Below are 23778 nucleotides of genomic sequence, written 5' to 3'. Positions count from 1 at the left end.
AGTGGTAGTAGTAGTAGTAGTAGTAGTAGTAGTAGTAGTAGTAGTAGTAGTAGTAGTAGTAGTAGTAGTAGTAGAAGTAGTAGTAGTAGTAGAAGTAGTAGTAGTAGTAGAATTAGTAGTAGTAGTAGAAGTAGTAATAGTAGTAGTAGTAGATGTAGTAGTAGTAGTAGTAGTAGAAGTATTAGTAGTAGTAGTAGTAGTAGTAGTAGTAGTAGTAGTAGTAGTAGTAGTAGTAGTAGTAGTAGTAGTACTAGTAGTAGTAGTAGTAGTAGTAGTAGTAGTAGTAGTAGTAGTAGTAGTAATAGTATTAGTAGTAGTAGTAGTAGTAGTAGTAGTAGTAGTAGTAGTAGTAGTAGTAGTAGTAGTAGTAGAAGGAATACAAGTAGTGTTGGTAGTTGTCAGCATTCGTAATGAAGATTTAAAATCGGAATATTTCATTAGCTGTTGCTGGCAAGAGGATGCAATGTTCGTCAGGAGTGATAGGACCAGCGTGCGACCAAATGAATCCCTGTACCCATGGATACACTTGCATTCGACGAAAGTGTTGCCGAGATGCCACGTGTCCTTTTGGAGGCGTGGGTCCCTCATGCTCCCACAGGAATCCTTGCAAACCAGGATACTATTGCAATAAGGGGACTTGCTGTTTGGAATACACGTGTCGACCGGAAGAACGCAATATAAGATGCTCAGCTAGAAGGCAGTGTCCAAACGGGTTGGTTTGTCAGAGCGGGGAGTGTTGTCGACAGCCCGTTTGTCCTGATGCACGGGCGAGTTATGGAGTCTGTTCGCAACGTTCGGGATCCACTTGCCGAACGGGCTATGAATGCGTGAACGGAATATGTTGCGAGGTTATCGGTAAGTCTTTATTTACAATCTAATGGGTGTTGTCGTTTGCCGGATTGTAAATCGAAATAATTAAAATGGTGAAACTTATCGATTTAATCGATGATCTGGATCTAAAACGTGTAACATTAATAAAGCCTAAAAAATGTGTTGGTAGTTCGTAAGCTTTTGTCCTCAAAGGATCCCGGTTAAAGTGTCGGCGGTAACAAAACAGCACCTTTTACTTAATTTTATTTTCGTTTGAGAATATTCAAAATGTTCACGGGACAAATACATGCGTAATTTGTGAGACGTCACGCAGTATATTTTATGTGCTTCATATTTGTGACGTCACTAAGTATATTTCATGTGCTTCATTTTTGGGGGCTTTCTTAGTAATGTACATGTGCTTCCTTTGTGTGACGTTACTAAGTACGTTACCCTTGCTTCTTGTTTTGGGCGTTACTAGGTATATTACGTGTGCTTCATATGGGTGACGTCACTAAGTTTATAACATGTTGATCTGCTTCATTTGTGGGGCGTTACTTAGTATATATCATGTGCTAAATGTGTGTGGCGTTACTTAGTTTATTTCATGTGCTTCATTATTGGTGCGTAACTAGCTATACATGTATTACATGTGCTTTATTTGTGGGACGTCAAAAGGTATATTACATATGCTCCATGTTTGTGAACTCATTATTTATATTATTAACATGTCGTTCCTATCTTGTTCATGGATTTATCCGATGTCTTAACCCCGCGAGAAACTCTAGCAAGAGCTCAGGTGGCAATGCTTGACATCGGTCCAGTATTTGATGCGCTTCCTTCTGAACCCAGGACGCAGACAGGTCGGGCACAAATGGCCCGCAGGAAAATGGATGTTCGAAAGACGATGGCCGTGCCGCAGAAAGGTAGGGCGTCTAACATATTTTCTGGTAAAAATTCAAAATAGCAATATGAATAGCATTTTTCTGCATTTCATCTGTGTGTCAGTAATATTTATCCTAACTTGCATACAAAGTAACATCAATTACGCAATACAATCCTTTCTAAACATTTATAAATACACTTAATTGCAGTGAACGAGTGCCCCGCACAAATAATGAGGGTGGACCCTGTTTGCGTCACACCTGACCAGTGCAAAACCGATTCAGATTGTGGCAAAGGGGAGCTCTGCTGCAATTCACCATGTGCAAGATATTGCAAAGGTCCTGGATTTCCCGGATAACACGACCGATGGCAATCATTTGCTTTTCATAATCGGAATAAGAGAAGTGAAATTGTTTCCTAGTTCTTCATAAAGAACAGCATTAATGTTGTTATTAGCACTTAAGTATATGTTGAACTCGACATATATATTACTGAATTATGTAAACATCACGTATATCAATATTGTACTTTTCCCTAAAAACAACATTGTCTTCGTAAAATTATTAATTTTTAAAATAGCTAACGCCTGTAATAAAAACAAAACGACTAGAATGAGCAGTCGTATTCATTATTGTGAGCGAAGATCACATTTTATCTTCGTTTTTACGTCACTGATTAATTTTCAGTACAAACATTCGATGACTAGTTGCTTTTTTGGAATCATATCCTTGTCCGTTACACGATCGGGGAATATATTTAAACGTCATTTTTAAAACAATGACCCATGTCTTTATCGTAATCAGACGCGGATAAAAAATCATAAAATAGTTTGTTTTGAAATCGGTCTGTTTCCGAAATGTTGGATCAACCTAAATCAAGACTTATATTATCACTGTGAAAATACCAATACTGATTTATATGTTCAAATAGTACCTTGCAAAGATATATAACTTTAACTTGAATAACTTAGCAATATTATTTGAGTATGAGTACTATCTAATCATCTTATTTAACAATAAATCTAAGTTTGATGTTTAGGCAATGATACTTACGTTAACGTTTAAATTGATGAGATAAATTAAAGCAAGTTATATTGAAGGAGTGTCTTAATAAAATTAGACGTCCGTGAAAACAACATTCAACACTTATACAAATATAGCTATTTACTCATATAGTATTTAATATACAACTATACACAGATGGTATTGTCTTACAACAATTTATACACGTTACATTGATACACTGTGTGTGTAACTGAGTGTGATTGCTGTGAGTCAGATTTTGGGATATATGAATGGCTATGCGCGTCACTGAAGAATAAAAAAACACAACATAAACTAAAGACAAAAAGGAACGATTGTTTTATAAATCATATTTCAGGTAAAAGTTGCCAACTTTCTTCGAACATGTGAATTTGATCACTATTAAGGGCTTTTTCGTGTCAAAGTCCCCTGTTTAATGTTGCTTGAAACAAATATATTAAGGAAAACTCTTGTATCGACCTAATGTGACAAATGAGTGATATATAGTATAATATAATGTAATTTTTAACATTTTAGCTTGTGGAATCGGTGTTTCGTGCACTCCGAAGCGTATGTCATGATAAGTAAATGTGACTTTGAATGAATTGCAATTAAGACAAATATTTTATTATTTTGACACAACATTTTATAATTGAAACATGTTTGAACAACCAACAGACACGTCCATTTATTAATCCAGAGCTAAGCACTGTTTTCAACTCAGACCGCGCGTGTGTTGATCATTCGTACTTAATTAACAACACACAATGGAGATGTCACTACCAGCAAAACAATTATATCATCCTGAGTAATTACGGGGCATTATCTGAGTTTAATCAATCTTAGGGAGTGTTATTCGTTTTCTCTTTTTGGCGATGTCTCCACCAGCAAACAAATTATGTCGTCCTGATTATTAACAGGGAGTTATTTGAGGTTTTTAATCTACGGCGCGTGTTTTGTTGATGTTTGTTGTTGTTTTGTTTCTTTGCTTTAAATCATGTCATGCACTGAAGAGACATAAACAAAAAACTGACATGAAACTGAAAAAAAAGAAGATCGACTATATCATTTTTTTGGAACGCGTGCGGTAAAAAATTCACTTTCGTTAAATTTTATTTTCTTATGAATAACTGTGATTTCAGCTCCACATAAATGACATGCTAATGCGAGGGTTACAAGTTGTCTAACGAATGACGAGACGCCATGTCATCCTCAATGATATCAATATTTATTGACTATATACCGCACAAAATGAAGGGTTTAGAAATAATTTACTCAGGACTGCTCAGGCTAATGTCGGACGACCCTTTATGCACATGCATTTAAACCTCTTTTTCAAGAGTGAGGCGTATATTTACAGCTAAGCCGTGTTAAACACGTCTGTCAACTGAAGACACGTATACACCAAGTTGTTAAAACGTGCTATCAAGTTAAGAGAATTAATACACAACTAGACAATAAAAATGCGTTTAAGTATTCATATTTACTTTATATTTTAATAAAATGTCAATTAATTTTTGGTTACACACTTTGATCATCATTGTGACACTTGACTTCATAGCCTGTGAGAAACATTTCGGAATGATAGTATATTTGTAAATACCGTTTAAATGCACAGAGCTATACGTTTGCATCATCGAACTTGTAAAAGCAATTGCATAACAAAAATAAAATATGGAAATAATTTTGTATTCCGGGCATGTGATTGTTAACAAAGGCTAATAAGTTATATTCTAACAAAGTACAAATCAGCTAACACACTGTGAAATTAACATTCTCAGTTAAATAATTTAGCAAACGTTATTAAAAATGAAATGAACGATATGCCCATTAAGATTTCACAGGATCCAGAGCGCTCTAAGAAGCTTTTGCTTGAAACTGGAACCAAATAACCTTTGGAACCGATCTCCGCGTGGTCAAAGCATTCTACAGTGCTACACGCATAACACTAACAACCATCAATATAACGTTCGACTGTAATATTGTACAACGTACTAAATCATATTTTAATGTTTACCGACGTAATTGATGTTCACACACGTTGTCAGTCAGATGTCAATATGTTGGACGCTTTCAATTAGAACCATACATATGATCTGCAAATGACTGGTTATTTTTGTCATACTTTTGCATTTTAATTTTTCATGGCGAGCATCTGGGCGTAAACTGACCCATAAAGCTGTGTTAAAGTTGTGATATAAATTGCTTTCACACATGTCAATACAGTCAAAAGACCTGCAAAATCTATATTTTATTGTATAGTTAATTAAGTATTTATAAAAAGAGCAACAAATGTATTGTCAGATGATTGAGGTGGCACAAGCGCATGTTTCAATGTCATTTATTTTAAGAACAGTTTTAAGAATTACATGGACTTCATAAAAAAATATCGCGACCATAAACTGGCGAACACATTTGTAATACCATAAAACAGAATTGGTTAATAAACACTTTTTATAAAACGTTTGATATTTCAACACGTCGGAATACACATCTTTTATAGCACCTGCGATATATGTGCAACATGAAAGATACACATACACAAAATACAAGAAATCGCGACTCAAACATTGTCCAATACAGCACTTTTCAAACCTCCCGCAATCACTGTCCGACGTGCATCAAATGACATGATTTGGACAAATGGACGGATCCGAAGGAAGCGTTACCCAAGGCTTTCTGGCCGTAACAATCCAACACATAAGCCTTCATGTCTTAGGATGATATACCTTAGGTCGCACGCCATCTATGTCGTCGAGTTAACCCCTAAGGTTTAAGAATGGGCTGCTAAAAATTGAGCCATTCATTGAAAGGTCATTGTCCTGGGATGTTTCAGTAGTTGTCAGTAAACGAAAATATTCAACTAACTTCAATGGAACAAATAACATATCAGCGGATTGACTAAACGGGATAAACATTTTAAGAAGCACCCAGAAGTACAAAACATGTTGTATCAAGCACTTTAAATATGCCATAGAAGATATGAAACTTGGCGACTTAACTTTAAATTATTGGCCAATCTTAACAATACAATATTAGGGGACACAAGGCAATGGCATGGAAAAGTAATATTCGGTAACATTTGAAAAGGATTTAATGTCTTTGATAAAGCTTGTCAATGAGGCCTGTTTTTGAAGCTGAAACATGCTTTTTCGAAAAAAATCTGCAGACCGGTGTAAGATCAAAAGCAACGAGAAACAATTTCCAGAAACTTCCTCGTTGCTTCCGGAAATGAAACCTGGGGTTTTGCAGGGCGCCATTATTGTTTCAATTCATTTACTTTGGTATTAAAGACATTATCGATGAAATTGTTGACCCTCAAAATGCTGCAGCCTCCCGACAAAGGTATTTAAACACGTGTAAAAACCTGGAAAGTACAATTAATTTTAAGTTTATCTGCATCTCACATCAACTTGAAAAAGGCATACACCGATTTATGTTTATTTAAATCTGTACGGTATTCTCATTTTATATGTTATCAGTCTTGATGAAATATTGTCAAAGGACGGAGGCTGTGCATTATTGACTCTAAGGCCAAGTCATGTATCAACATTATGAAACAGTTTTGCTATGGATCCGATCGCCATGTGAAGTTACTTACATGTCCGTCATACGGTATGTGATAGGATACGCAAAATAAGCATGTGACCATTGTATATTAAAAAAATATACTTGGATAAAACTCAAACTCAGGCTGCTCGAATGAGACTGCAGGTTCCTATGTTATTCCTCATATCTAAATGAATTTCGGTGAATGCTGGCTGCTGTATACCAAAATTCATGACATTTACTGTTCCTATGTTATTCCTCACATCATGATGACTCTCGGACTTGTGCTGCTTTGTACAACAATTCCCAATGTATTCCTATTTTTATAATAAAAGTTTCATTTCCGACAAGTTTTCCCTTTAAACGTTAATCTTCATTGAGTTGTATTGATGAGTTCGCGTGTTTATTATTTTGACATACAATAAATTCAGAATTAACTGTCCGCCTATGCGTTCCTCGGAGTTTTTATTGAGGATAGGAACCCTTAGGACGCATATATCGTTCCATTTCTACAACTCTTTGTGTGCATTCATCTATGGCTTCTTTTGAAAATAGGTATGTTTAAATAAAATATGGGATGACGTTAAACGTTATGACATATTTGCATGCGTTTTTACGTTCATGATTTAAATATTTTTTCTTAAAGAAGGAGGCATGTCGTGGGAAAAAAACTAAAAAGTATGAGTGCTTTAATTTTGTGCCTTGTAACATACAGTTAATACATATTAACTAGTTTATCCATGTAATCCAGGACGAAACTTTCCACTTGAATTTTATTCATTTTTCGAAGATGTCTATGTTAAACAAACTGTAAATCCATGTAATGCGGAAAGCGCCATTTTGGAGCACGTTGCAAAATGCTTTCATAAGTGCGTAACAATCAAGTTCAACAGTTTAGCGAATTGTAACTACGAGTAACATTACGCCGGTTTATAGAAACGTTGGAATGTATGTTTAGACTGCTTAGTCTGATCCAGGTCGACAAATTGCGCTTTGGCATTAAGGTAAATCCTCGGTTAAATAGATGTTGACGTTGTAAGCAACGTTGTTGTACGGTTAAAAAAACACTTGAATACGTGCTTTGACACTTACTTGACATTGGAAACGAATTCTTCAAGACGCTTCGCAGTCGTTTTTAATATGGAGTACTTTAACTTGGACGATCATGAAAATTGGGGGTTCTTCTCTTGATATAGTAATACAAATGTTAAAAAGAGCTCGCAAGCTTAATATGACTCTGTGTCGGAATTTAAATTGGCATTTCGATATATTTTGACAATTCTTCAAACATGAATTAAATTTAAAAATATAAAGTCGTATATGTTAAGAAAATAAGTTGTTAATATACTGGAATACAGCTGCTGTTGCTGCTCCTCCTATTAATAGTGAGTATATGAGTGACCACGGTACAAGCAAATGGGACGGGAAGGACACTTGTTCAAATGTGTTATATTATTTCAATCTGTATAAACGGTAATGATATATTAATACTGAATCAACATACCATACGCTAAGACGCTCGCTGTTTTCTGTATGTACAACCCATTCACAATTAAGTTCATATAATATATTCACAACCAGCAACGGAAACAAATGGTCAGAGAGGATGTGCGTCTTTAATGTAAAAATATCGACCTTTCTGTAATCAGAATTTTCGCAATTATCGTTCTGTGTGGCTGCATAAACATTCGGGGAAAACTTAATGTATTTATAAAATCACTTATTTATGAAGAAAAGTCATATTAATAAAAGGGAAATAACTCCTGACAAACCATTTTTCGAACCTTCAGTCTATCATCGACTCTACAAGTTGAGGGAGACTACTCCTTCCTGACAGAACGATCCAATACCTCATCTAGAACACTGATAAGAAATGGTTGTTTGTCATTGTTGAATTCAGGACCCGGTTGTTTTAAAACGTAAGCCATTTGTTTCTGATAGACATGGTTAACATTCTAATTCAAATTAATTTGATAATTCTTGTTAGCTTTTTGTCTGTCTTAAATCAGTATTTAGGAGTATATGTTGCTCGATTGAAAAGTCTGCAGATGTTATCCTTTATAGAAGACTTTATACCAGGTTACTAAGGCTAATTTCACTAAACAGTAAAAATATTGTCCAAATGAGTCCACAGTGTTAAACTAAGACAAAACGTGTTTAAAGTACTTGCATTTGGCATTGTATCCGTTAACAGCAAATGAAAACACATTCATATACAACCGTTACAAAAGATCTATCGGATGATGAATTCAAATGACACATTGATAGTTTACTATATTTGAAAGCGAATGCCAAATCTTTAAAGCAGCGAATATTCATTTTCTGTTTAACGGATGCACTTGTCTTATTAATTTATTATAGTAACTATGACAAAATCAATATAATCCACAATTTATACCTCTTAAAGTAAAAAAAAACATAAGCAAAAAAAACCCCTACTACTACAACATGAAGTCGAGACATTGATTTATACCCTCATATATCTCTTTGACACTTATCAGAAGAGTTTAATATCTGTGATTAATTGTGAAATTTAAGTTCAAGTATGCCTTTCAAGGTAGCGAAGTGGCTAGTGTTAACAACAGACGCCATACACGTTAGCCATGGTTAATTGAAATGTTTTTTTTAGAAATCCATCATTGCATCGTGGTCATAAAGCGGAGAAGTTTAATTAATACTTAAAACTGCCGTTGTCTGTTCTTTGGCCTTTTAGTATAAAATTGACCTCAAAGAACGCCATCTTACTTTAATGCTAAACACCGACTCACTTAGGTAATATTTATGCATAATTACTAGTATTCAAGTTTGTACCAGGTTCAGTGACGCTATCGAACGCACACGATCTATTTTGGAAAATAAGGCCTTTGGCTTGAAGATAATATGTCTTTTGCTACAGCTCACATACAATACTTTGATTGCCAATTTATGTATTTTGACCTCTGACCTAAAGGCTTGACCTTGTCAAGATAAAATATTTAAGAAAGCCGCTTAGTTCTAACGATTTATAAATTGTAAATTAACACGCTATCTTAACAATTCAGTCTCAACTAGCACACCGCACGAAACAAAATCTGATTGATCCTGTACTCACATGACACTTTTAAAACAATGTTATCTGAATCATCGGGAAGAACAAATAAATTCCTTCAGTATGATACTTGTGTTTATAAATACACTTGAATCATCATTAACTGACATGAGAGGGTTTGACAAACCAGACCACGGCTTTGAAGTAAATGTAAATGAATAACATTATTTTTCAAACAGGTGAAAGAGGTGTAATAAAAATGTAAATCAGTAATTTACTGTTCGCGTCAACAAATACTATGTTTCATGCATTAACAGAAAGGCTCATCACAGCCATTGCTTTAATAAATCGCATACGTTTTTGGATAAAATTTGATAAATACTGAATGCTGCAGTTATAAAGTTTATGTTTAAATCTGCCAGTTGCTAATAAGAGCTAGTTGTATCTAAACACACAGGAGATAAGTATAATGGACCATTACGTATATGCGTTACTTTTTACCAAATGACACAATATCAGCAGTTATAATGAATTAAAATGCATTTGTATTCCTCATATTAATTGCCCTTTATTACATTTCCGTAAGTAATTCAAGATTTTCCAGACGAGGCTAACGGCATCTCACAGATTTAAGCGATAGATCGCTGGGAAACCAAAGTGATCGAAACTGAAAACTAGTAATATTTCCTCAATAAGACTATATAAAGCTAAAAACAGTTGCCACACCTGTTGGTTTAAACCAATTTTATGTTGGATTACATAGAAAGCATATTAACAAGACTAGAGCTTATTGAGACGCTCCCGAGTTTTCCTTCCCTGCGTAGCGGCCGGTAAAGATCCACAAATATATTAGATATTTATTAGGCGAAATAACTTATTGTTTTTGCATAAGGAATTTTTCATACACTAAAATAAATACGTGAATATGTATCTTACGAGTTCATTTGCTTGGTTTAAACAAATGTGCATCGTATTAAGAGCGCTTCAAATGTTTAATTTTTCATTTGACTTAAACAAACCAACTACCGGTAGTTCTTTAGATTTAAATAAGTATCGTTAATGCCAATTTTTCTTTTCATTTACAAAAACAACTATGCAAGGATTTATAGTATAATACTGTTGAATCTAATATTTCCTAAAATAGTTCGTTGTCGGTATATTCTTATTAAGGAATGAAAACATGCAATTCCAAACCGAAGGTTATTTAGCAACACATTATCATAGATATATTCCCGAGTTTTTATGTAGTCTATTTTCTCGGCACATAAAATCAGAAAGATATTCTATATTTGATCGCACATTTTTACAGCATACATTGAACTTTGTCCAATCGAATCCCTAAAATATTCAATTTGCTTATGGTCCAAATAATGTCCTTCTTTTTTCCATATATAAACATAAGTTCCATTATCACACACACGCCAGTTAATAAAGTAAGTTAATTCCTTTCGCTTGTATTTATTTTCAAACCAAAATACCGACCTTGAACTTTGACCAAGGGACTTGGTTATAACACACACATCTACCTTTTGGTCGGCTTTCAACGTCTGTCAAGTCCTAGTTCTCTTTGAGATAATGTTTTTGATGTTTCTGCCTTTTGTTTTGATCTTGACATTGTGGCATGGGTCCCTTGGCCAACAATCTATCAAACAGTGCTGACCAGTTATTCAATAATTCATAAATGTTAGAGAAAGATAAGCCTTCGACAATGTGTTTTCCATTATAATCTATTGGCTGTTGTGTGCTATTTGACGATCAATCAATACACGACAAAATAATGCTCTTGACAATGTGCTGAAAGTTTCTGAAATTGATATTTAACTGTGAACTTTCACATGAAACCTTAGAACATGGTTCTTGCGCTTGACGCTAAGTGTAACAATCATCGTATTGTTGTCAAGTTATTAATGCTAGAAAAAAAGTATCGGTTTTAATTTATAAAATTTTATTTTCAAGTCAAGTAAAGTAATATTTATTTTTTAAAGTCGGGTATTTCAAAACATGATAACACAAGCTCTGAAGAGCTTTTAAAGCCGACTTACACATTACATGGCATGGTGACAAACATGTTATTTAACACATATAATGAAACATAGTTATAACAACCCTGTAATTTAGAAACAACAGAGAATATGAGTATGAATTTAAATATTGCTTTAAAAGACTCAAGGTAACTTAATTAATATTACTATAAAAGACTAGCGTTAAAATGTACTAAAATATCAGACAAATTTAATAATTCAGAGCTTAGTAATGAATAAATACATAGTGTACATAGCATACATACATGAAATGTTAAACATAAAAATGAAAAGCAGTACAAAAAGGAAACCCAAGGAACCTAAAGCACATTTAACATAACAAGACACCACAATCCATAGAGGAACATATATTAAGGAAGATAAAACATAAGATAGCAGCTAAAAACAATAACATAGAACATAAACTTCAAAAGCTATATAATATCATTAAGAAAAATCACGATGCTGTAGAATTTTAAGAGTACAAATAAAACATTAAATCTAAGAACGCTATGATTTTTATACAATATACGGCCCAAATTAAAATGTATAGTCTTTATAAGATAGGGAATCTGCTTAATTTACATTTAAATATCAATGTCGACCGTGACTTTTAACATATAGACCTGGGCTTTACACGCATCGATATGGTCTATCATAATTGTCTTGCTTATCTAAAAAGTCTTATAGAGTCCCATCAATGCAGGATAAACCGAAAGGTGACCATGATCTGACCAAATGTCACAAAGATATAGTGATAACTGTTGCCTCTAGAGCTTCTGCTAGCTTTTTCTTTCATTTAATCTAGATTTTTACCCAACATTACACAGTTTCAAACTCAATCCATATATATTTTAGACAAATGTTTTGACCAAGTTTGAAGAAAGTTCGGATATAACTGTGATCTCTAAAGTGTTCACAAGGTTTATTTTTGAAATTTAAGGGCAACTTCTTCGTCCCTGGCGGCAACGGTTTTCGATGTACTGTACTAACTGCCAGTAAAATTGTGATTTCTAACAAGCGTTTTCTTGTTTGAAGTAGTTATCGGCGCACTTGATTCTGTTTTAATCTCGGCCGAGATATAATTGGGACAGATATTCTGAACAATTCCAATGAAGATAGGACAAATAATGCAGCCTGTACAGTGATTACATGGAAAATGAAAACGATTCAAGACGGACGATGGGCAACAAAATTTCTTTGTGTTCAGGTGAACTTTACAGATTTTGCATGTTTTTGGAACCTTTCATCGACAATCAAGCTCTAGACGCGTCTGTTCTTTACATATACTAAACAAGTTATACTGTGCAACACAGTACACATAGAAACCATTTGGATCTGCTAAACACGGTATAGATCAGGAATCTAAACGCTATGTTACAGTTTCCTTTTTTTCTTGAAATATAACTTTTCAACGATTTGTACTTAACAATCCTTAAGAATACTAAGTCAGGGGTTCACACGAAATCAATATTTTTTAGCAGACGCCTTTAAGTTAGTATTATCTTATGTCATGCTCATAATATACTCGTAGAGCTATCTTATTTTTCACATTTTTTGTCTGTTATTCAAGTTGTTTTTGATTTGAAAAATACGCGGATTTCCAATCTCAGATATATTGTTTTAATGCAAGTTTGAAATATTTAACAATCTGAATTCGATCAATGTTAAACAGTCGTCATGCACAAGAAAACCATACGTATTACTACAAACTTCTGCCATGAACCCACGTTCAAGTCACACACATTGAAGTAGTTTAAGATTATAAATAAGTTCCGATTATTAAGCAGTTCCCGTTAACATTCATCTTCAAAAATTCACTGTAAAAATATTTTGACTTATTAAATAAAACTTTCTATTGATTGCTTGATAAAAACCTATTTACCGTAAAATTACAAACTTTAACTTTGTTAAATTTGTTTACATCCGGTCAAGCGTCTATTAACCGAGACAGGTGCCCGCGCGTCTGCTGCAATTTTCAGAAGCAAAACGAACAACGTTCGTAACATCTATAAAATAATATACGTCAATGGCTCCAAAAAGAAAAAAGGATATTTGCAAATATGTTTTAAATCATTACTCTTTAAGCAGGTACAAAACCGTTTGCAAAGCTGTGTGTATAAAGTCTGTTTGAGCGGTGTTTCTGAGGTCATGCTTTTAACCCATTGCGGTTAATGTTACATGTACATTGTGAAATTTAGGGTTTTCTCAGGGTTTTCTTAATATTTTTATTTCAAATGGATAAGAATGGGACATACTTATTTTGATGTTCCAGTATTGTAAAACTGTTTGAATATATAGACTGAAACTGTTATTTTAGGCAGAGTAGCCAGGGCAATGGGCTTGGCCTTGGGGGTAAATGACCCTTTGCAAAACTAAGATTGTAACATGATTTTTTTAACCAATTTGTTTAAGCTCGATTGCATAACAAGCCTAATGCTTAAATGAAACGCTCTCGAGTCCGTTTCCTTGGTGTCTATGAGGGAGATCTATAGAACGCTCCCACAATGGGGATCGAACCCATGACTTCCCGATTGCTAGGCGGACACCATATCCACTACGAAACGGAGACCTTAATTGTAACATAATAAATTAAATGGAATTGAACTATACATGTAAGGTAAATAGTTTTATAATTAAATATATAATATCTACCAAAATCTTTATTTTATTGTTAAATTTCCTTTAATTTATTATGCGCCCCTTCGAAGAAGAGGGGGTATATTGTTTTGCACGTATCGGTCCGTCCGTATGTCCGTATGTATGTCCGTCCACCAGATAATTTCCGGATGATAACTTCCGAACGCGTAGGCCTAGGATCATGTAACTTCATAGGTACATTAATCATGACTTGCAGATGACCTCTATTGATTTTTGAGGTCACTAGGTCAAAGGTCAAGGTCATGGTGACTCGAAGTAGTAAAATGGTTTCCGGATGATAACTCAAGAACTCTTACGCCTAGGATTATGAAACGTGACAGGTACATTGATCATAAATCGCAGATGACCCCTATTGATTTTGCGGTCACTAGGTCAAAGGTCAAGGTCACGGTGACCTGAAGTAGTAAAATGGTTTCCGGATGATAACTCAAGAACGCATATGCCTGGGATCATGGAAACTTCATAGGTACATTGATCATGATTCGCAGATGACCCCTATTGATTTTGAGGTTACTAGGTCAAAGGTCAAGGTCACGGTGACTCAACTTAATAAATGGTTTCCGGATGATAACTCAAGAACGCATATGCCTGGGATCATGGAAACTTCATAGGTACATTGATCATGACTCGTAGATGACCCCTATTGATATTGAGGTCACTAGGTCAAAGGTCAAGATCACGGTGAAATAGTAAAATGGTAAGATGATAACTCAAGAACGCTTACCCATAGGTTCATGAAACTTCATCGGTACATTGATCATTACTCGCAGATGACCCTTTTAATATCCAGGTCACTAGGTCAAAGGTCAAGGTCATGGTGACCCGAAACAGTAAAATGGTTTCCGGATGATAACTCAAGAACGCTTACGCCTAGGATCACGAAACTTCATAGGTACATTGATCATGACTCGCAGATGATACCTATTAATTTTCAGGTCATTAGGTCAAAGGTCAAGGTAACGGTGACTTGAAAAAGAAAAATGGTTTCCAGATGATAACTCAAGAACGCTTATGCCTAGGATCATGAAACGTCATAGGTGGATTGACCATGACTCGCAGATGACCCCTTTTTATTATCAGGTCACTAGGTCAAAGGTCAAGGTCACGATGACTCAACTTAGAAAAATGGTTTCCGGATGATAACTCAAAAACGCGTACGCCTAGGATCCTGAAACTTCAAAGGTACATTAATCATGACTCTCAGATAATCCCTATTGACTTTCGGGTCACAAGTTTATCTTGTTACTGTATTGTGATACATATTTCACCTTGTTACTGTACTGTGATAAATAATATATTCTACTTCTTACCTGACAGTGATACATAATTAACTTCATCCCTGACAGTGATACATATTTATGCCCCCCTTCGAAGAAAAGGGGGTATATTGTTTTGCATATGTCGGTCGGACCGTCGGTCGGTCCGTCGGTCGGTCCGTCCACCAGATGGTTTCCGGATGATAACACAAAAACGCTTAAGCCTAGGATCATGAAACTTCATAGATACATTGATCATGACTGGCAGATGACCCCTATTGATTTTCAGGTCACAAGGTCAAAGGTCAAGGTCACAGTGACTCGAGATAATAAAATGGTTTCTGGATGATAACTCAAAAATGCTTACGCCTAGGATCATGAAACTTCATAGGTACATTGATCTTGAATGGCAGATGATCCCCATTGATTTTCAGGTCACTAGGTCAAAGGTCAATGTCACAGGGACTCGATATAGTAAAATAATTTCCGGATGATTACTCAAGAATGCTTACGCCTTGGATCATGAAACTTAATAGGTACATTGATAATGACTGACAGATGACCCCTGTAGATTTTCAGGACTCTAAGTCAAAGGTCAAGGTCACAGTGACTCGAAATAGTAAAATGGTTTCCGGATGATATCTCAAGAATGCTTACGCCTAGGATCATGAAACTTCATAGGTACATTGATCATGACTGGCAGAAAGCCTTATTGATTTTCAGGTCACTAGGTCAAAGGTCAAGGTCACAGTGACTCGAAACAGCAAAATGGTTTCCTGATGATAACTCAAGAATATTTAGGCCTAGGATCATGAAACTTCATAGCTAGATTTATCATGACTGGCAGATGATGGCTATTGATATTCAGGTCACTAGGTCAAAGGTCAAGGTCACAGTGACAAAAAAAAGGTTTTCACACAATGGCTGCCACTACAACTGACAGCCCATATTGGGGGCATGCATGTTTTACAAACAGCCCTTGTTATGTAAAAAACTATCAAAAAGGACTATTTATCCTCGTAATTATATAGAATCTACCTACAGACAAGCATTAAGAGCTGCTTTTATTTTAATGACTTTTGAAATAAAATGTGGTGCATTAATTGTATACTTAGATCATCATCCGTTAAATTATTATTTTTGAAGTTCTTACCTCCTTTTTTATGCCCCCGTATCAAATGATTGGGGGTATATTATTTTTGGCCTATCTGTATGTCTGTCATTGTATGTCCCAAAACTTTAACCTTGGTCATCACTTTTGCAATATTTTAAATTCTAACTTGATATTTGGCATGCATGTATATCTCATGGAGCTGCACATTTTGAGTGGTAAAAGGTAAAGGTCAAGGTCATCCTTCAAGGTCAAAGGTCATTTTTTTCTAAAATAGCTGCAGTGCGGCTTCAAAGCACAGTAGGGGGCATTGCGTTTCACAAACACAGCTCTTGTTGGACTTGCTTATTTAAAAATGATTTTTGTATTTTAGGTCGAGCATGGAACCAGTCCAATTATAATATCAGCTGGAAAAGTAAAAAAAAGTATAATAGGACAAGGCGTGCCCTATATGTTGTGAAGGTAAAGAACCTTACAGTAAACAAAGCAACTTTTTTGCACAACTTAAGTTACAGTTACTTATATAGAAGGGTAACAGGAGAGACTCGAGTAGATGCCAGGAATGGTTCAGCTCCAGTATTCTCCCCTACGGAAGAGGCAGAACTGGCCAATTATGTTAGTGAGAAGGCACAAAAAGGAATGGGTTTGAGGCCATGCGAAATTTTGGACCAGGTACAGGAGATTGTTCAGAAAAAGAAAAGGATTACTCCATTCAGCCAAGATAGACCGTTATATGTGTGGTATAAAAAGTTTATGGATCGAAATAAACATATCATAGGAATGAGGCGTGAAGTTTTATTAGAAGCATGCAGGAGCAGACTAACCAGTGAAAAGCCTGATAGCTGGTATTCAAAGTTTAGAAATTTTCTTGTTTAAAAGAACTTGCTAGGCAAACCAGAACAGATTTAGAATGCAGATGAGACAGGTTTCCAGATGGGAAGCAACGCAGGCAATGTTATAGGTCCGTGCAGAGATAAGTTTCCTAATCAAGTGCCCCATATGTCTGAGTCTTCAACAAAGTCTCATTTTACTGTCATGTTTTGTGCAAGTGCTAGCGGGGCAATCATGCCGCCATTTTATGTATACCCTGATCCACCACCTAAAGGGGTCCATCCCCTGAGTTGCTCTTTGCCTGGCGGTAGAGTGGAGTACACAGAAAAGGTCTGGAAGAACTCTGAAACTTTTGAAAAGTATCTTGATCTTTTTGAATCGCATATTATTACAGAGAAGCCAGTTGTACTTCTCATAGACTCAGTGGGATCTCACATTAATAGGAAGAACTTTTCAAAGCTCTTTCTCATGGAATTGCATTATATAGAATTAGTCCTAACGCGACCCATCTAATGCAACCCCTTGATAAAAGGGTGTTTGGTCCTCTTAAACAGCAGTGGTACAAGACAGTGCGGAAACACAATCGCGAACAGCCAGGTGTGACTATCAACAAAATACATTTTGCTGAAAAACTGAAAATCTGTTACAATGACTTCTATAAACCTTCCACAGTTGTCATTAGCTTCCGATCCTCTGGAATATATCCTGTAAACAGAGCAGTTATTGTTGATGCACAACTAAAAACAAACTATACATTTAGTGAACCAATAGAAAAGAAATCTGACAAGAACAATGAGGATCTAGGGCAGGAAAAAGGTGCTGTAGATGTTCATGAGAAAGTATTCCATGTTTTTGAGAGCGTTTTATCCACACCAGTGACGCGAAAGTATGAACAGCGTATAAACGAAAAGTATGATGTAACCGGAGTTTTCCGAGTATATGACAAATATAAACTACTTAAATCAAAGGTGAAACCAAGGGAGACTGCAGATGATGTTGAGCCAAGCACATCAAGTTCAACTAACCAAGCAGGTCTAAATGAACGCAATTTCAATATTGTATCAGACTTCAGTGACAAATTATGATATCTTGCTAAGCAACTCAGAATTGTGGAGTACAAGAACAATCCTTATTATGTGCATACCAAATATTTGATGTCAGTATTATTATACCCCCACAAATGAAGTTTAGAGGGGTATATAGGCGTGAGCTTGTCTGTCGGTGGGCCCGTCCGTATTAAGTTTCCGCTCTCTAATTCAAGTTGTTTTCATCGGATCTTCACCAAACTTGGTCAGATGTATCTAAATGATGTCTAGGTCACGTTTGAATATGGGTCATGCCGGGTCTAAAAGTAGGTCACGCGGTCACTTAGTGCGTTTTAAACATTGAGCATGGTGTCCGCTCTTTAATTCAATTAGTTTTCATCATAACTTCACCAAACTTGGTCAGAAGTTGTATCTAGATGATTTTATGGTCAAGTTCGAACATTAGCCATTCCGGATCAAAAACTAGGTCACGGAGTCACTTAGTGCGTTTTAAACATTGAGCATGGTGTCCGCTGTTTTTGTGTGAAGACAACATGCAAAATATTCTGTGTCAATGCGGCATGTGGGGGTGTTCGTCATATCTGTGACAAAGCTGTAGCTTGATTTGTAAAAAGGTTTCGAAAACTGAAGTTTGTTGCGTTTTTTTTTTATTTATCTGATACATTTATTTTTCATTTGTAGACACGAGATGTGAGTGGTGGATCAAAACAGCGTGGCACATGCTACCGAATTACTTTGAAAAAATTCTGTCATCAACGGCTACCATGCTTTTGAAATAAGGCCTTTCAGAAATACAACCACGTTGCGTCCTTCTTGTTCAGCCAGAGTATACTTATATACATGATAAGGGTGCTTGTTTGGTTTGGATTCCATCATTAAATGCATTTCAGAAAGACCAACATTCTATGCTAGCTGATGATAAAAGACAACTTAAACTATGCGATGTGGCTGATTTGCCAATAGGTAATGTCCAAAGGTCATTGGCAACCCACTTCAGGGAAATCATGGACAAAGGGGGCGAGGTATCTGCAATTGTCACTGGAGACCCTGTACAGAGTTACCCACCCTGGCCATTTTAAAATGAACCCGGAGGCGGAGTTGTGTTACCCTGTGATTATGTTATTTCAACCTCTTGTAAAGATGACCATAATAGTATAACAGACACATTGAATCATATGCCAGAAGGGTCTGCTATGTAACTTTTGATGTGCTAGAACTGCAATAATGTCATATTTCAATCTAACTTGTGAAAACATTCAAAAAACAATTCATGCTTTTTTATACAACATTTGAGGCTTGCCATCAGATGCTTTCTGATTATGAAACCTTTACCATATGGTTATTTGTGCAATGGAGCACAAAATGTGTAAATATAGGTTTATATTGCAGAATACGTGACTTGGTTACATTTATGTCATGACATGTTGGCTAGTTTCATGTTTTCAGTGTATTTGTCATGACATGATGGCTTGTTTCATGTTTTTTGAGGTATTTGTCACGACATGTTGGCTAGTTTATTTTTTCAATGTATTTGTCATGAAATATCAACATGTTTGCCAGCTTTATATTTCAAGAGAGTGGTCATAACATATTAGCTAGTTTTATGTTTTCAAGTAATTTGTAATGACATGTTGGCTGGGTACATTTTTCATAATATTTGCCATGAAACATTGGTTACAGTTATGTTTTCAGGGTATTTGTCATGACAAAATTGTTAGTGTCATATTATCAATGTGTATTTGTATGATATATTTTATATTTTCATGTTTTTGTCATGACATTGTTGCTAATTTAATGTTTTCAAGATATTTGTCATTACATAATTTCTACTTTCATGTTCTCAATGTATTTGTCATGAAATATTGGCTAGTTTGATGTTTTCAAATAATTTGTCATGCAATGATGTCAAGTTTAATGTATGTGTGGGTATCTGTAACAATGGAAAGTGCATGCAACTTGAAACAATACTTAGTACTCTCTACACTGCAATATACAAGAAAAGATAGTTGTATGGTTTCTGCTCATGACCCCTTTACCCATCGTCATTTGTTATATATCACAAAATGTCTAAATCTTAATTTGACTGTGACTTTGTTCATGTTTTAAAGTAATTTGTACTGACATAGTGGCTAGCTTTGTGTATTTGTCATGCTATGTTGGGTAGTTTCATGTTTCCAATATTGCATTTCATGCCATTACGGTATTCACTTTTTATGCCCCCGGATCGAATGATAGGGGGCATATTGTTTTTTGGCCTATCTGTCTGTCTGTCATTGTATGTGTCCCAAAACTTTAACCTTGCTGACAAAGCTTTTGCAACTTCATATTTGACATGCATGAGTATCTCATGAAGCTATACATTTTGAGTGGTGAAAGGTCAAGGTCATCTTTCAAGGTCAAATGTCAAATATATGGCTTCAAAGCGCAGTAGGGGGCATTGTGTTACCCAAACACAGCTCTTCAAAGCCTTCAGAATATGTGCCTTTTCTGTGATTTTGTTAGTTATTTATGTATTTAATACTGTAATATTTAACCAGTAAAAGTTAAAGGTATGTAGTAACAACTACTTTATTGGAGTGACACGTTGACTGTGTGATCAATACTGATTTTGCCATATGAAGGCTTTTTAGCTCACCTGAACACAACGTGATTATGGTGAACTTTTGTGATCGCCTTTTGTCCGTCGTGCGTAGTCAAAATTTGCCTTGTGAACACTCCAGAGGCCACATTTATTGTCTGATCTTCATGAAACTTGGTCAGAATATTTGTCCCATTGATACCTCGACTGCGTTCGAAACTGTGTCAATGCTGGGTCAAAAACAAGGTCACTAGGTAAAAAAAAACAACCTTGTGAACACTGTAAAAGTCACATTTGATGACCAATCTTCATGTTACTTTGTAAAAATGTTTGTCTAAATGATATGTTGGTTGAGTTCAAAAATGATTCCGGTCCCTTGAAAAACATGGTCGCCAGGGGGTGGGGCAGTATTCCTTATATGGCTATAGAGAAACCTTGCGAACACTCTAGAAGTCACATTTTTAGTTCAATCTGAATGACACTTGCTGATCTTCACGCATGGTGACAATCTTTATGAGCATAATATTTTTGCTCATGGTGAACTTTTGGGATCACATTTTGTCAATTGTCTGTCTTTCGTTGTGCGTCATGAATATCGGCCTTGTTAACACTGTAGAGGCAACATTTATTGTTGGATCTTCATGAAACTTTGTCAGAAAAATTGTCCCAAAATATATATTGAACGAGTTTAAAAATGGTTCCAGTCTGTTGAAAAACATTTCCGCCATGGGGCCATTTGTTGTTCATTCTTCATGAAACTTGGTAAGAACATTTGTTCTATTGATTTCTTGGGCTGCACAGAACAGGTCATTTCTTTTTAGCTAAGATGAGCGACTTAGGGCCTTTCAGGCCCTCTTGTTTTATATTTTTCCTCAATATGTGTTCAATCATCTTTCCTTTATTTGTGTTTAATTTATGTCCCTTTGTTTAAATTCATCATCTTCCCTTTATTGTCCCCTACCGGTTTCATCGGTGGGGACTCATCGTTTGCGCTCCGTGTGTCAGTCTGTCCGTCACACTTTTCTGGATCTTGCGATAACTTTTAAAGTTCTAATATTTTTTCATGAAACTTGAAACATGGATAGATGTCAATAAGGACATTATGCACGTCATTTCATTTTGTTCCTACGTCAAAAATTCGGGTTGCTATGGCAACCAAAAAATATTCTGACATTGGTGGAGCCGGTAGGGGACATTTATTGCTTGGCAAAAGTTTTGTTTTTATTCACTTATTTTCCCTTTATTTATGCATATTATATTTCCTTCAGTTTTGTACAATCATCTTTTCTTGCAGTGTTTCTGTCAATCATTCAAAGAATGGTGCTGGTTCAAATAGTTTAATTTGTGCAATGTGTGATGTTATTGTACAGTTGTATGATACATTCAGCTTTGGGTATACTATATTAAAGCCATGAAGTATTTCTATGTGAATTGCTTATTTATCCCTTTTATGTTTTATATTTCCAAACTGATTTGCAGTAGTAATAATGTGTGCAGTTGATTGAATACTTGTTCGTTGAGGTGGCAAATATACTACTCAAAATAAGCTTTGGGTCACTTTTTATTTTCAAATTATTTTAAACTTTGGATGACATTCATTTTTAATGTTATTTTGCAGGTTTTGATATAAGAATGTGTGTTTTTGATTTTATTTGTATGAATTGATTATCAATGATGCGTGACGCGGGCTGATTCTAGCTAGGGGTGAGCTTTAAATTACACATACTAAAACAAGTGATCCTTAGCAAATTTTAAATAGTATATTTTCTGTCATTGTTTGTTTTGTTTTCATTGTTGTAAGTCTATATTTTAATATAGATCTGTTAACCAATTTTATACATATACATAAGCTATGACAGTCTAGTCATTCTATTTTATTTTTTGTTTGTTTTGTTGTTGGTTTTTAATTGATCTCTTGATCTCAGGAAAGATATGAATAAAATATGTTAAAATGACAGATTATAAGTTTAATATTCCTTGACATTTGATGACAAACATAAATTATTTTAAATAAAAGCAAACACGTTTGTTAAGGTGTCATGACAAGCAGGGTATTTTGTTTCCTGAAACACAGACACTAAACACTGGTCCCCCCCCCTCCCAAAAAAAAATGCCATAAAGTATGAATGGCAAATAAATGTCATTATACACATAAATCAGAAAAATGCAGTATAACAAGTATAGTCGTTAATGTTCGGAACAAGTGCCCATTTCTATCTCAAGTCATCCGTCTGCTCTCATAAAACTTACTGAAACACACAAAGCATAATAATAACCTTTAAACAAACAGAGCATGAACAAACAAGAGATTGCCAAGCAATATTGTCCCCTACCAGTGAAATTCCACCATTGTCGATAATTTATTTTTTAAATATTTTTTGCCATAGCAACAAGAATTCTTGACGTATAACGAAATGAATTGACGTGCATACTCTCCATATTGCCATCAATCCATGTTTCAAGTTTCATGAAAAAATATTAAGAACTTAAAGTTATCGCATGATCCAGAAAAGTGTGACCGGCATACTGACATAGTGACACACGGAGCCCAAACGATAAGTACCCTCTGGTTTCACCGGTAGGGGACAATAACAATGTAAAAGCTCTACCCTTCTTGCCTGTCGAATGATCAAACCTACAAATATGTGCACGAGGAGATCTTAATTTCCACACCACTGAACATGCAACACCTTCAAAACCTGTATGACCAGTTTATTCAATTACACAACGATACTTAATGCATTAATATTAAGATGCTCTTCAATTTTCTTTAAACGTGTAATATGAAGGAAATCTGACAGTTAAAATACAGTTTGAGACGGTCCCTAATGTTTGTATTCGGAACAGATATTGTCAACCGGAAGTGGTTAAATACACTCGGACAAACATGTAAAATATGCCAAGGTATACATATGCCTGTAAAGTAAAACATTGAAGCATCTTTTAGGTAAGATATTTTGCTTCTAAAAGAAAAGCAAAC

The 23778-nt window shown here is 35.3% G+C and overlaps 2 protein-coding genes and 1 long non-coding RNA gene across 5 annotated transcripts in view; 1 reads left to right on the top strand and 2 right to left on the bottom strand.

Annotated features, from left to right (window-relative positions):
• Positions 1 to 23778, bottom strand: part of LOC127837643 (hamartin-like) — a 318472-nt gene that overhangs the window by 27711 nt on the left and 266983 nt on the right. The window lies entirely within an intron of this gene.
• Positions 1 to 23778, bottom strand: part of LOC127837649 (uncharacterized) — a 114904-nt gene that overhangs the window by 26999 nt on the left and 64127 nt on the right. The gene's annotated exons all lie outside the window — the stretch shown is intronic.
• On the top strand, positions 964 to 2522 carry LOC127837655 (uncharacterized). The gene is made up of 2 exons (XR_008029418.1): positions 964 to 1736; positions 1905 to 2522. It is a non-coding gene; the product is annotated as an uncharacterized LOC127837655 (long non-coding RNA).

Source organism: Dreissena polymorpha, chromosome 7, assembly GCF_020536995.1.
Source record: "Dreissena polymorpha isolate Duluth1 chromosome 7, UMN_Dpol_1.0, whole genome shotgun sequence".
NCBI classification, from domain to species: domain Eukaryota; kingdom Metazoa; phylum Mollusca; class Bivalvia; order Myida; family Dreissenidae; genus Dreissena; species Dreissena polymorpha.
The sequence above is the reverse complement of the archived record's forward strand: the minus strand, read 5'-3'. Positions and strand labels throughout refer to the sequence as shown.